Source organism: Procambarus clarkii, chromosome 46, assembly GCF_040958095.1.
Source record: "Procambarus clarkii isolate CNS0578487 chromosome 46, FALCON_Pclarkii_2.0, whole genome shotgun sequence".
Lineage (NCBI taxonomy): Eukaryota > Metazoa > Arthropoda > Malacostraca > Decapoda > Cambaridae > Procambarus > Procambarus clarkii.
The window spans coordinates 23499992-23512816 of record NC_091195.1 but is presented as its reverse complement, the minus strand read 5'-3'; positions in this window follow the sequence as shown (position 1 = coordinate 23512816).

The window sequence follows — 12825 nt, the reverse complement described above, 5'->3', positions numbered from 1 at the left end:
GAAGGAATAGTGACAACAACAGACTGAAAGAGACCCCGGGAGAACCAGGGGGAAGAATAGTGACAACAACAGACTGAGAGAGACCCCTGGAGAACCAGGGGGAAGAATAGTGACAACAACAGACTGAGAGAGACCCCTGGAGAACCAGGGGGAGGAATAGTGACAACAACAGACTGAGAGAGACCCTGGAGAACCAGGGGGAGGAATAGTGACAACAACAGACTGAGAGAGACCCTGGAGAACCAGGGGGAGGAATAGTGACAACAACAGACTGAGAGAGACCCCTGGAGAACCAGGGGGAGGAATAGTGACAACAACAGACTGAGAGAGACCCCTGGAGAACCAGGGGAGGAATAGTGACAACAACAGACTGAGAGAGACCCCTGGAGAACCAGGGGAAGGAATAGTGACAACAACAGACTGAGAGAGACCCCTGGAGAACCAGGGGGAGGAATAGTGACAACAACAGACTGAGAGACCCCTGGAGAACCAGGGGGAGGAATAGTGACAACAACAGACTGAGAGAGACCCCTGGAGAACCAGGGGAAGGAATAGTGACAACAACAGACTGAGAGAGACCCCTGGAGAACCAGGGGAGGAATAGTGACAACCACAGAGAAGGTAACAGGGACCAACATCGTAAACCTTTTTTTTCAGATCCAAAAACAGAGATTGGAGTAGGAACAGAAACTTAGACGATCCAGAGGACCACTGGCGTCCAGACGACGACGACGACGACGCTGGAGGAGGACGCAGTACCAGCCCCAGAGATAGTAACCAGCCGCCCAGAGGAGACGACCCGGCGGGAGGACGACCTGCCGAGACGGCGACGGACAAAACAGGAACTAGCACATGCAGTTGTCTCAGAAGTTGACCTGACGCCCCAAGAAAGATTAATGCTCAGAAAAGGACTCACCTTTGTCGCAGAACACCAACACGATGAGCACGGGAAACAGCAATAAACGACTCTCTCAACGATTTAGAAGCCAAAATTAATGTCTCCTGGTTGAAAGTGACGAGAGAACTTAAGGCAAACCTGCTAGGTTTACCAAAACACAATACTAACATGCTCTCTCACTTTCCTTTTTGGATGAACACGTATGTGCACGCAAAAAAACCCACCTGCACATCTAGAATGTGTGCAGGTGTGTGTGCTTGGCCTACACCCAAAGATACAGGAAGTGAGGACCAACCTGCTCTCAGCTGTCCAAGAGAGACACAAGCCAAATATGACAGTAGAGGAAAAAGCCGCCCTAAAGAACCTGCAAAACAGGGCTGACATAGTCATCAAACCAGCGGACAAAGGAACAATGGTTGTAATATGAAAAACAGAGAATTACAGGAAGGAAATGATACGGCAACTGTTGGACAGGGGCACATACCAGCCAGTCCAGAACCAGTCCGTGGCCCTTAAGAATACACAGATCAGGAGTAAAACCCTTGGTCGTAAAGTCCTACAGAAATGAAGACTCACGGACGGGACGCTAGGGAGGTCTACTCTGAGCGGAGATAAGAGATATTTTTCTTAACTTCCCGTCGAAAGTCTCGGCTCTATACATCCTCGCGAATATCTTTAAAGAAAGGTTAGAAGCAACTGGCTCATGGCCAGGCCGGCCAGTAGTGAGTGGCTGCCAAGTACCAACAAAACCTGTTGTCCTCAGGTGTTCAGCTCTACTCACACCACTATTGAAACTTCTCCCGGAACGACTGAAGGATACTACGGACTTCCTCATACGCCTGCGGAACTATAATGACCTTCTGCCACATGTCTATTTTCGCTTGATGTAGTATCCTTGTACCCAAGTAACCCACAACGAGAGTAGCGACTTTTTTGACATAAACAAACCCAAGATCCAGCACGAGCTTAAGGAGGCAGGTGTCTGAAGACCCCCGACCAAAGAGCTCCTACAAGAGGCAATACTACAGGTCATGAGGGACAACATCATGACTTCCAACGGGAAACCTTCAGACAAATTAAAGAAACGGCGATTGGAGGCATCTAGCAGCGTAGCCATCGCGGAAATATTTGTACACACAACATTTAAAACGGCCAGACAAGAGTACAGACCGGCGGCGGATATCTACCACCGCTACATAGATGATATTTTTGAAGCAATAATTGGAGGCGAACAAGATCTCACAGCTTTCTTCACCTGGACAAATGGGGTCCACCCTAGAAATGAGTGAAACAGCATTAAACCTCTTGACAACCTATGTTTATCTCGACAATCACAGGAAGACTCAAACACAAAAATCTTTTATAAACCAACAAACAAACACTCATATCTCCAATACTCGTCAAGCCACCCCACTTTCATTAAAAAGATCCCTGCCCTACTCCCTGGGAACCCGACTGAAACGAATAGTCAGCGATGGGGAGAAACTAGGGAGAGGAGAGGGGGTCCTTAAGCATCTCTAGGATTTTTTCAGACACAGAATTCACCCTTATAAAATCCTACAAGATGCAGATACAAAGTTAGCACAAAGAAACAGATCATCATTATTACAACAGAGGAAACAACAGTCAACTAATGATAGGCTAATCCAACTCTGTCATTGCTAGCCCAGCCGTGGTCGAGGAAGGGTGCATCGTGGAGCGCTCTAGAAAGTTGTGAACTTGTGAACCAGTGACTTTGATGGAGGATGAGGATGGAGATTTCAGCCTTTACAGGGAGCAATGACCAGGAGTAACAAACGGAAAAAAGTGCACAGAGAGTTAAGTGATACTGACAGTGATGAACGAGTGAAGAAGTAGTGTGATCGACGGCAGACGGAACCTGTGTTACAAAGCTAGATACAAACTCAGCAGGAAAATCTCACCGGAAGAACCACATACAGCAAGAGGCACGGATTAATGGAAGGAAGCAGCTGCTATTTCCCTCGATATGCCCACTAACTTTTCATCAGAAGCTGGAGTGGACCGTTCAATTGGCCAAGGATTTTGGTGAATATGAACCATTATTTAAGGAGGGTGTTCACCGGCCTTACATAGTGGTTGAGATAGAGAGGCAGTGGAACACTTAACGACTGACGGATTTAGGAATATTGTTTTGATTACTAATGAAGTGGGAATAATTTACACTAATGTTATTGTTTTTAAGTATCCAACATACTTGGATCCTGAGTTTCTTCATCTCAACATTAAAAGCTTTTTTTGGGCTAAGAAGAACATTATACATGGTGAAAAACACAACCAGATTGTTGCCTTGTTAAAGGGTGGAACTCCAGAAAGAATTATTGTGCAAGGACTTGGATACAGTAAAGTGGCAAAATATATTGAGGAGCCTACATTATGCATGAAGTGTTCTCGTTGGAGACATATGTGTTGGAAATGTCAATTTGACCCCAGATGTAGATATTGTGAAAAGAAACATGACTCACGTCAGTGTAGAGTGAGGATTGAGAAAGGAGAATTTTTTTTGCCATGTTGCCGCAATTGTTGAGGCATCCACAATGCTGGTTCCTCTCTAGGTCCTATGAAGCCCCGTGTGAGAGATTCCAATCCAGTAACCATAAGCAGGGTAAACAAGGCTCCGAAGGAAGGCAAGATCGTACAGCAGGAACAAGGAAGAAACAGTGGAAAGACAACGATTGCCTCTGTGACCAACTTTTGGGAGAAAAGCAAGGCGACGATTAAGGATAGACTAGTGCCAGTAAGAAACGAAGCCGAAAAAGTGTACCCTCGTGGTAATGAGTTGCAGGGCAGCGCTGTGGACTCTGCGGTCAGTACACAGATCTTGGAATACTTCAAAAAGTTGGACAAGAGGATTGATGCTCTCGAAAAATTTGCTATGGCAAACAGATGGTGTGAAGTGGGGAGTAAAGTGAGGTGTAGTGGGAAGTGAAGTGGGGAGTAAAGTGAGGAGTGTAGTGGGAAGTGAAGTGGGGAGTAAAGTGAGGAGTGTAGTGGGAAGTGAAGTGGGGAGTAAAGTGAGGAGTGTAGTGGGAAGTGAAGTGGGGAGTAAAGTGAGGAGTGTAGTGGGAAGTGAAGTGGGGAGTAAAGTGAGGAGTGTAGTGGGAAGTGAAGTGGGGAATGAAACGGAGGAGGAAGAAAGTAAGGAAGAGGATGGAGTATCACAGATGGAAGAGTCTCAGGAAAATGAATTATCCACTAATGATGGCAGAGTTCAACCCCATGTGGTGGGAAATGTTGACTTATAACCTCAGAAAAAATGGTTTACACAAATAGAATTGGAAGACATTGTTAAGAATAGAGTTACCGTTGATGGTAGTAGGGAGTGTACAAATGCTGAGCAAGAAGAAATTTCAAAATGTTGGGAGTCTTTGACTAATGAGATATTGCTCCTCAGTGACATAAATGTGGGAGGGTGTGGACAAGGCGATATCGATTATCAATGAATTGGCAAACCGACAATTCAGAGTGTTGGAACATAGAGGAAAAAATTACTGCATCTACTTTGTATTGCTCTCATGTTGGTGTTAATGATGCTTTGTAACATTAGAACATAGGGATCTTATTATGTTTTCACATGCATTATTCATTTCTTCCCACATTTTGAAGTGAGAGGGCTAATGCATTTGCTCCCTCGCCTCTCATTAGTCTAACTGCCCAAGCTTCATTTATCTCTGAAATTCTATCCCCAATGCTATAAGTTCAATCATATCATTATCTCAGTAATAATATTTCTTGGATCATGAATATAATCTTGGGATTATTCTCATGGCTTCATTTTGTATCTTCTCTAACTTGTTTAGTCTGCCTTTACCAAAACAATACATAATCTATCCCTATCTTACATACGGTATCTCTGCATATAAGAGACGCAAATAGGAGGCTAATCTTCCAACACCCCTATTTTCTGAAAATAGTGGGATCGTTACACCGAGAACTGACCAGCTTATAGGATTAGCTTAGGCCACCTGGGGAAACCATGTCAAAACTTTTTGCCTTTACCTCCTATATTTGCGTAGGTCAAATGGGTATAAAATAAGTATATCCCTTAGAGATATGCTTGTTTTCCGGAACATTAGTGCACCTTCCAACGACTCTTCGACCTGTTGAGGGGGGTGTCAGCTGGGCGTTTTTATTACCCTGTGTATGTCTTATCTCGTTAAGACTTTTGAAAAATGTATCAATGTCAATGAACACATATTAGCACTATACAAAACTTTATTTGAATTTTGAACCACCTAGCAAAACTTTTGTACACTTTCAGGGTTGAGGAGGTCCTATGATTAAAAATGTATCCATGACTTTGTATACATATTAAGACTTTACAAACTTGATTGAATCTTGCATCACCTAGCGAAACTTTTGTACACCTCCAAGGTTGAGGTGTCCTACGATTAATACCTTACAAGGTTGTTGTTTTTCGGATCCAGCTACCCGGAACAAAAAGTTGCTGGTAGCACAGGCTATGGTCAACCAGTAGTGTATTTACCTGGCACAGGAGCTGGGTCAGCTTACAAGGTTGTTGTTCTTGTTTTAGATTTAGCTACTCGGAACGAAATGTCCATGTAGCACGGGCTATTATGAGCCTCTAATTGAGTACCGTTATTCATGATAACCTTGTTACTGTGATATTTGGGTCAAAATTTTAAGTAGAGGTAGGGTTTCCTACTTTTCTCCAGTTTCTTTTTCGCTTCTGTTTTAGAGCACTGGTTTTAGTATTTTGTTTTAATAACATTATCTTGGTGGCGGATATAGATGCACAGCGTTCACTAGTATGTCCGATTCTTCATCGGCTTTTCTAACCATCGTAGTCACTGCGGATTTATCTAATGCAGCTGCTCTCGTTGGATTAATGTTCAGTTTGATGTGCAGGGCTTTAGTTGCTTCACTTTTGAATAAGGGGTAGATTGGACAGCTTTTTAATTCGTTAGGGAGTGAGTTCCATAGACTAGGTCCCATTATTTGCATAAAGTGTTTACAAAGATTTAATTTGACTCTGGGGATATCAGAGATATTTATTTCTTATGGGGTTCTATTACATTTGTCAAGGAAGAGTTTCAGATCAGGGTTTGAATCTAGAAACAAGGTTTTGCACATGTAAATGGAACAAGAAAATGTGTGGAGTGAGTTTATGTTTAGCATGTTGAGGGATTTAAACAGGAAGGGGCTGTGTGTTGTCTGAGAGTAGAAATTGTTTCTGTTCGGATAGCAGATTTTTGCTGGGTGATGATGGGTTTGAGGTAGTTTGCAGTGGTTGAACCACATGCAGAGATACCATATGTAAGATAGGGATAGATTAGCGCATAGTGTATTGAGAGGAGAGGAGAGGAGAGTTTGTAACATAACATCTGATTTTAGAAAGTATACCGACCGTTTTCGAGACTTTTTGAGTAATGTGTTGTATGTGGGTACGCTTGTCCATGTATAGGCCAAGGAACGCTCCATCCTTTTTTATTGCTAATGTTAACATTGTCTATCTGAAGCTGAATTGCATTTGTTGATTTGCTTCCAAATAAAATGTAGTCGGTCTTTTCTATGTTTAGTGTGAGTTTGTTAGTTGACATCCATGAGAGGACGTTTTTCATTCGTTATTTACAACATTATTTAGTGTGTGTGGGTTGGGGGTCTGAGTAGATGAAGGTAGTATGGTCAGCAAATAATCTAGGTTTAAGAATGTTAGAGACATTAGGCAGATCATTGATGTATATAAGAAATAGGAGAGATCCTAGGATGCTGCCCTGCGGCACTCCTACGGTTCTTCTACTCCTACTCCCACATCTTTGCCAGTGTGACTTGGTATCCAATTTAGGGTGATTGACAGCCTTAGATTTTGTGCTTATGTTCCTATATATAGGATTTTGTGATGAGTTGTATGTTATATCATTGTTGGCTGGAAAACAGTGCCTGAAGCGAAGATTGAGAGTCGGTATGAATGATGACATCATGTAAATTATTCTCAATTGTATAATTTATGGCCTGTTTTAGGGCATATAATTCTGTTTGCAATGTTGAGCACCCACTATTTATGTTCCAGTACGCTCCATTGTTAATAGTGTAAACTGCTGCCCCAGCAGAATCTCTTTCTTGATAACTGATCCATCAGTGAAGATGTGAGTGGTTGTCGGTCTTGAGATTTCATTTGTTGTTCTATGATCGCTTTGAGCCTCTACGAGTCACATGATAATTTTTTTAACTGTAATCCTTCAATAATTATCTTTAAACTTGATTCTTCCCATGGAAGAGGCTGCCGAAAGTGTTGATACGGTTTATCTTTTCCTGTTTTAATGGTCCATTTCAAGTCCACTTTCTCTAGAATCTTGACCAGATTATCCATCCATGCACTTGTTCTATATTGAAGGTTTCTGTGAAGCGATCTGTGTATGTTATCTTTGATTGACAGTCTGGTGATGGTTCCAACACGTTTTGCTGTTGTGGTGACTATTCTTTGTTTGATCCTGATTTATAAGGCTGGTAAGTTGGTTTCCATTCATAGATTCTCTCGACGCGTCCATATAGGTGCTCCAGCATTGTTCTGAGAGCATCATTTTAAGACCCTTCCAGATTTCTCCTATTGGTTATCACTGATGTATGTAAGAGTAGGAGCAGTATAGCCAATGAGTGACCTAAACTGCTTGATCATAGTACATTTTGAGTACATACTAGTAGAGTTGCCCCATCTCCAAAACTTGTCAGGGAACGCAAAGCTGACTTTCTGGCTATGCAACGTTGCCGAAGATATTAAAATTCTTGAGTGAATTTCAACCGGCTGTCTATTATCACTCAAAGGTATTGAAAAGAGGTAACCCACTGAATTTCTTGTCTTTGTATTGCGAGTCTGATGTTTTGAGTTCATCAGACTCGCAATACAAGGACATTGTATTGCAAAATGGCATTGTAAAATTGCAATTTTAAAGGCAGTTTTTTTGGTTTTAGAGCAGTTTCTTTTCATTGCTATGCATTCCGCTTCCTTACATATGATGTTTAGGGATTTTTGTGCATGGTTCCTGGCGCCTTTGCCATTGATAATGACCACAAAGTCTTCTGCATAGTTAAGCAGTTTGGCTTTTGGTAACTTAAGCTTCATGAATTGTTCCATGAGACAGTTGAAGAGGAAGGGGCTTAGTATTCATCCCTGCGAAGTACCATTTTCCGGCCTTCTTTAGTAGGATGTTTTTCCTTGGAATTTGACTTTAGCATTTCTGTTAAGTAGACTTCATTTGGCAAAGGCAAGAGCGTGTCCTTTGATTTCCTTATTCACCAGGTAGCACAGTGTAGCTGGAACATTGGCTAGCTCGACGGCTTTTTCTAGGTTCCGAATAATAAAGATTCCTGGTTTGTCATTGATTTGATCCAGGAAGGAGGTAAGGCATTCTGTGGTTCCCACACCTTTTCTGTTAGCAAACATATTGTGGTGTAGTGGATTGGCTTTCCATTCAATTCGATTAAGAGCCATTATTTCCGCAGTTTTAGCCAGACAGCTTGTCAATGAGATGGGTTTTAGATTTCCTGGGTCTTTGGGTTATGGAATGGGAACTATAATTGCACTATTCCAAGAGAGTGGTCGAGTCCTTGTCATCCAAACTCTGTTGATCACATTCAAGAAGGCTTCTTCATCCTTTTCTCCTAGCTTGGCCAGCCTGTTTTAAGTAATTTTGTCTTCAACTGGAGCTGTGTTTCTAGTTTTCTTTGTAGCTCATCTGAGTTCTTTCATATTGAATGGCTGGTCTAGTTCGTGAGGTAAGGCTAAAGCATCGTCTATTTTTTTTCAATCTTGCTGCTTGAAGTCTTTGTTGGTAGGTAAGAGTTGTCTGAGGAACTTGTGTGGAACTGGCTCTTGAAGCAAATAGGTTTGGTATTCTTTCTGCTTCTTGCTCTGGATGTACATGATGGGGCAGAGCAGGAGGCGATTTTCCTTTGGTTCTGTTGATTTGCCTCCAGATGTCGCCCAAAGATGTATGCTGATTTTGCTTGGAACACCACTCGCCATTTTTCTTCTCTGATTTTGCTCTTTCTTCATGCACATGATCTCAGACAGCTCTAAGAAGTTCCAGATTAGCTTGGTTCTTTCTCATCTGAAATTCTTTCGTGCATAATTTAGTCTTTTATGTAGTTCTTTGATCGTATCACAGTAATACCCATGATCATTTTGTTGTTGGGTAATTGTTTTATTCTTGGAGGATGGAGTGATTTGCTGCTCTGTGTATTGCATTTACTAAATCTTATTTCATCTCTTCAGTGTTGTCAGGCGGAGTGTAGTTTTGGTGTCAAATTTAAAGAGATTCCTAAAATTTCGTAAAATCTGCTTAGATAAAATCTCATATGGGTTCAGGATCTGGGGGTCTGGGAGGTAGTGTTATATTATTAACTGTTCTTGTAGCAAAGTGGTCACTAGTCAGTACATGGTCAACTGACCAATAACACATCTCAGGAAGGCTCAGGAATCTGTACATCAGTTGATTGATGGTTGAGAGGTGGGACCAAAGAGCCAGAGCTGGTGGAGACAAACGTAAGGTCCAGCTTCCCCCCACCAATATGGGTTGGTTCCATCGAGTTAAGCAGATGGATTTCAGGCCCATCACCCAAAGAGTGTTCAATATGTCTTCTGTTGGCTTCGGTTCTTGGAGAATCAAGTGGCATTTCACTATGAGCGTTGAAGTCACCCGAGAGATAGTAGGTGTGGTGATTGCTATTTCATAGATTGGAGAGATACATATTGTATTTTCTATGGCTCCTGTATACATTAAAGATGGACAGCATTAAGTTTCTCATGGTGAGATAAACGCCCATAACTTCGACGTCCTCATTACAGTAGAGGCAAGTCTGTGATTGACGTGGCATTGATATGATTTCTTACCAGTACTGAAATGCCTCTGGTGCCACTTTGTACAATTGGGCAGTGGAAACTTTGATACCCTGGAATATTGATATTTCTTTCAGTCCTGGTAAGTGTTTCTTGAAGTAAAACTATATCAATGTTGGCCCTCAGAAGCACTGAGCGCTGAAACAATTTAGTTTCGTCACCTTTTTCGACTTCGTCGACATTTTTTGGTAGGGCTTGTTGAAGTGTGGAGGAAATAAGTTCAGTAGATTTTTTTTTACCTCTGTTAACATTTCTTACCTTGACTGAGGGTTAGTCTGTTCCAGCACTTAGAATGCTTTGTCGAGCATCTTGCTGAAGGTCTCTGCGAAGGAGACAATAACCATTGGAAAAGTGGTCACCTGATACTCATTTAGCTGCCCCTTTTTTGTCTTGGTAGGTGAAGAGACTCTGGGATGGGTCGTGGTGTCTTTGCTACAACCAGCTACTGGATCATTTGATGATGTAGAGATCATCATCCGTGCTTGAGATATCCTGGAGGCAGTAGAAGGTGCATTTTGTTGCCCTGATCAGTGCGGTTGTTGTTGCCTTGTGAAGTAGTGCTCTGTTTTCTCCAGTTGTTCGAAATCTTGTTGGTTAGACTAGAAGGAATTGGAGCTCAAGACTGTTACTGATTTTTATTTTCATTGTATCGAACTGTAATTGTCAGCTGTATAAGGGAATGTTTAATCTTGTATTAAATGCAGGATTTGTGAATTGTTGAACAGATACGCATGTGAGCGCATGCATTTGTGCTGGATTCAGAGTGAGAGTGAATTTTGACCTGCTTGGAGCATATGGGTCACCAAGTGGCCTCCCCCAGATAATTAGCACTGCCATGTGACCTTTGCATTAGTAGTTCTCTCTTTGACAGGACTGGGCAGTTTGTTATCATAAGATCATAAACATGATGTTAGTGTGGCTCTTATTAAAATTCAGTATCAAGGTACATGGTTTCTCACTCATTTTGTTGTGTTTACCGATGTTTGGCATCAGTTTAAAGGGTGTGGTAACATGTTTTCAGATAAGATTAATGGATGAAAAGTATTTGTGTGGTATTATCAGTATAAGAATTTTATTTGTCTTTAAAACTACCCAAAACTGGTACATAGTTTAACCTAGTTGTGCTTGCAGGGGGCGGAGTTTCGGTTCTTTGGTTTCACCCCTCAACAAATTAATAGTGTGTGTGTGTGTGTGTGTGTGTGTGTGTGTGTGTGTGTGTGTGTGTGTGTGTGTGTGTGTGTGTGTGTGTGTGTGTGTGTGTGTGTGTGTGTGTAATCACCTAGTTGTGCTTACGGGGGTTGAGCTTTGGCTCTTTGGTCCCGCCTCTGAACCATCAATCATCCAATGTACAGATTCCTGAGCCTACTGGGCTCTGTTATATCTACATATGAAACTGTGTATGGAATCAGCCTCCCACACATCACTTCCTAATGCATTCCATCTGTTAAATACTCTGACACTGAAAAAGTTCTTTCTAATATCTCTGTGGCTCATTTGGGTACTCAGCTTCCACCTGTATCTCCTTATGCATGTACCACAGATGTTAAATATTTCATCCTTGTCTACCCTGTCAATTCCTCTGAGAATTTTGTATGTGGTGATCATGTCTTCCCTAGCTCTTCTGTCTTCCAGCGATGTGAAGTGCAGTTCACACAGTCTGTCCTCATAACTCATGCCTCTTAGTTCAGGGACTAGCCTAGTGGTATACTTATGAACTTTTTCCAACTTCGTCTTGTGCTTGACTAGGTACGGGCTCCATGCTGGGGCCGCATACTCCAGGATTGGCCTGACATATGTGGTATACAAGGTTCTGAAGGATTCCTTACATAGGTTTCTAAAAGCAGTTCTGATGTTAGCCAGCCTCGCATAGGCCGCTGATGTTATTCTTTTGATGTGGGCTTCAGGAGACAGGTTTGGCGTGATATCAACTCCTAGATCTTTCTCTCTGTCCGTTTCGTGAAGGACTTCATCTCCCATTCGGTATCCAGTGACTGGCCTCCTTGTTCCTCCTCCTAGTTTCATTACCTTACATTTACTTGGGTTGAACTTTAGTAGCCATTTGTCGGACCATTCCTTCAGTTTATCTAAATCATCTTGTAGCCTCATGCTATCTTCCTCTGTTTTGATCCTCCACATAATTTTCGCATCATCAGCAAACATCGAGAGGAACGAGTCAATTTCTTTTGAGAGATCAATTATATATATCAGAAACAGTATAGGTCCAAGGAATGATCCCTGTGGGACTCAACTGGTGACTCCCCGCCACTTCGAGACCTCACCTCTCACGGTGACTCGCTGTGTCCTGTTGCTTAGGTACTCCCTTATCCGGTGGAGTACCTTCCCTTTCACTCCTGCCCGCATCTCCAGTTTGTGCACTAGTCTCTTATACGGTACTGTGTCAAAAGTTTTCTGGCAGTCCAGAAATATGCAGTTTGCCCAGCCCTTTCTCTCTCTTGCGTGATTTTTGTTGCCTGGTCAAAGAACTCAATTAAATCTGTTAGGCATGATTTGCGATCTCTGAATCCATGCTGATGTTGTGATACAAAGTTCTTTCGCTCCAAATGTTTTACTTGCTTTTTTCACACAATCTTCTCCATCGCCTTGCATGGAATGCAAGTTAGGGACACTGGCCTGTTGTTCAGTGCCTCCTGCCTATCACCCTTCTTGTATATTGGGACTACATTGCCCTCCTTCCAAATGTTTGGCAGTTCACCTGTTACCAGTGATTTGTTGTACACCATGGAGAGTGGCAGGCACAGTGCTTCTGCTCCATCCTTTAGAATCCTTGGTGAGATTCCATCCAGGCCTATAGCCTTTGTCACATCCAAGGAAGCAGTTGCTTCCTCACCTCCCCATTGGTAATCACAAACTCCTTGTGATTACCGAGTCTTGCTGGTTCAATGTTGTCTCTCATTCTCGTTGGACCCTTTACATGCTGACTTAAAAACTTTCTTGTCACCTCCTCCAACAGTTTCGCTCTCCATGTTTGCTCACCTCCATGCGGTTCCTTGTTTTCCCAGTCTATCCTTCCGTGATTAAAGTCCCCATTATG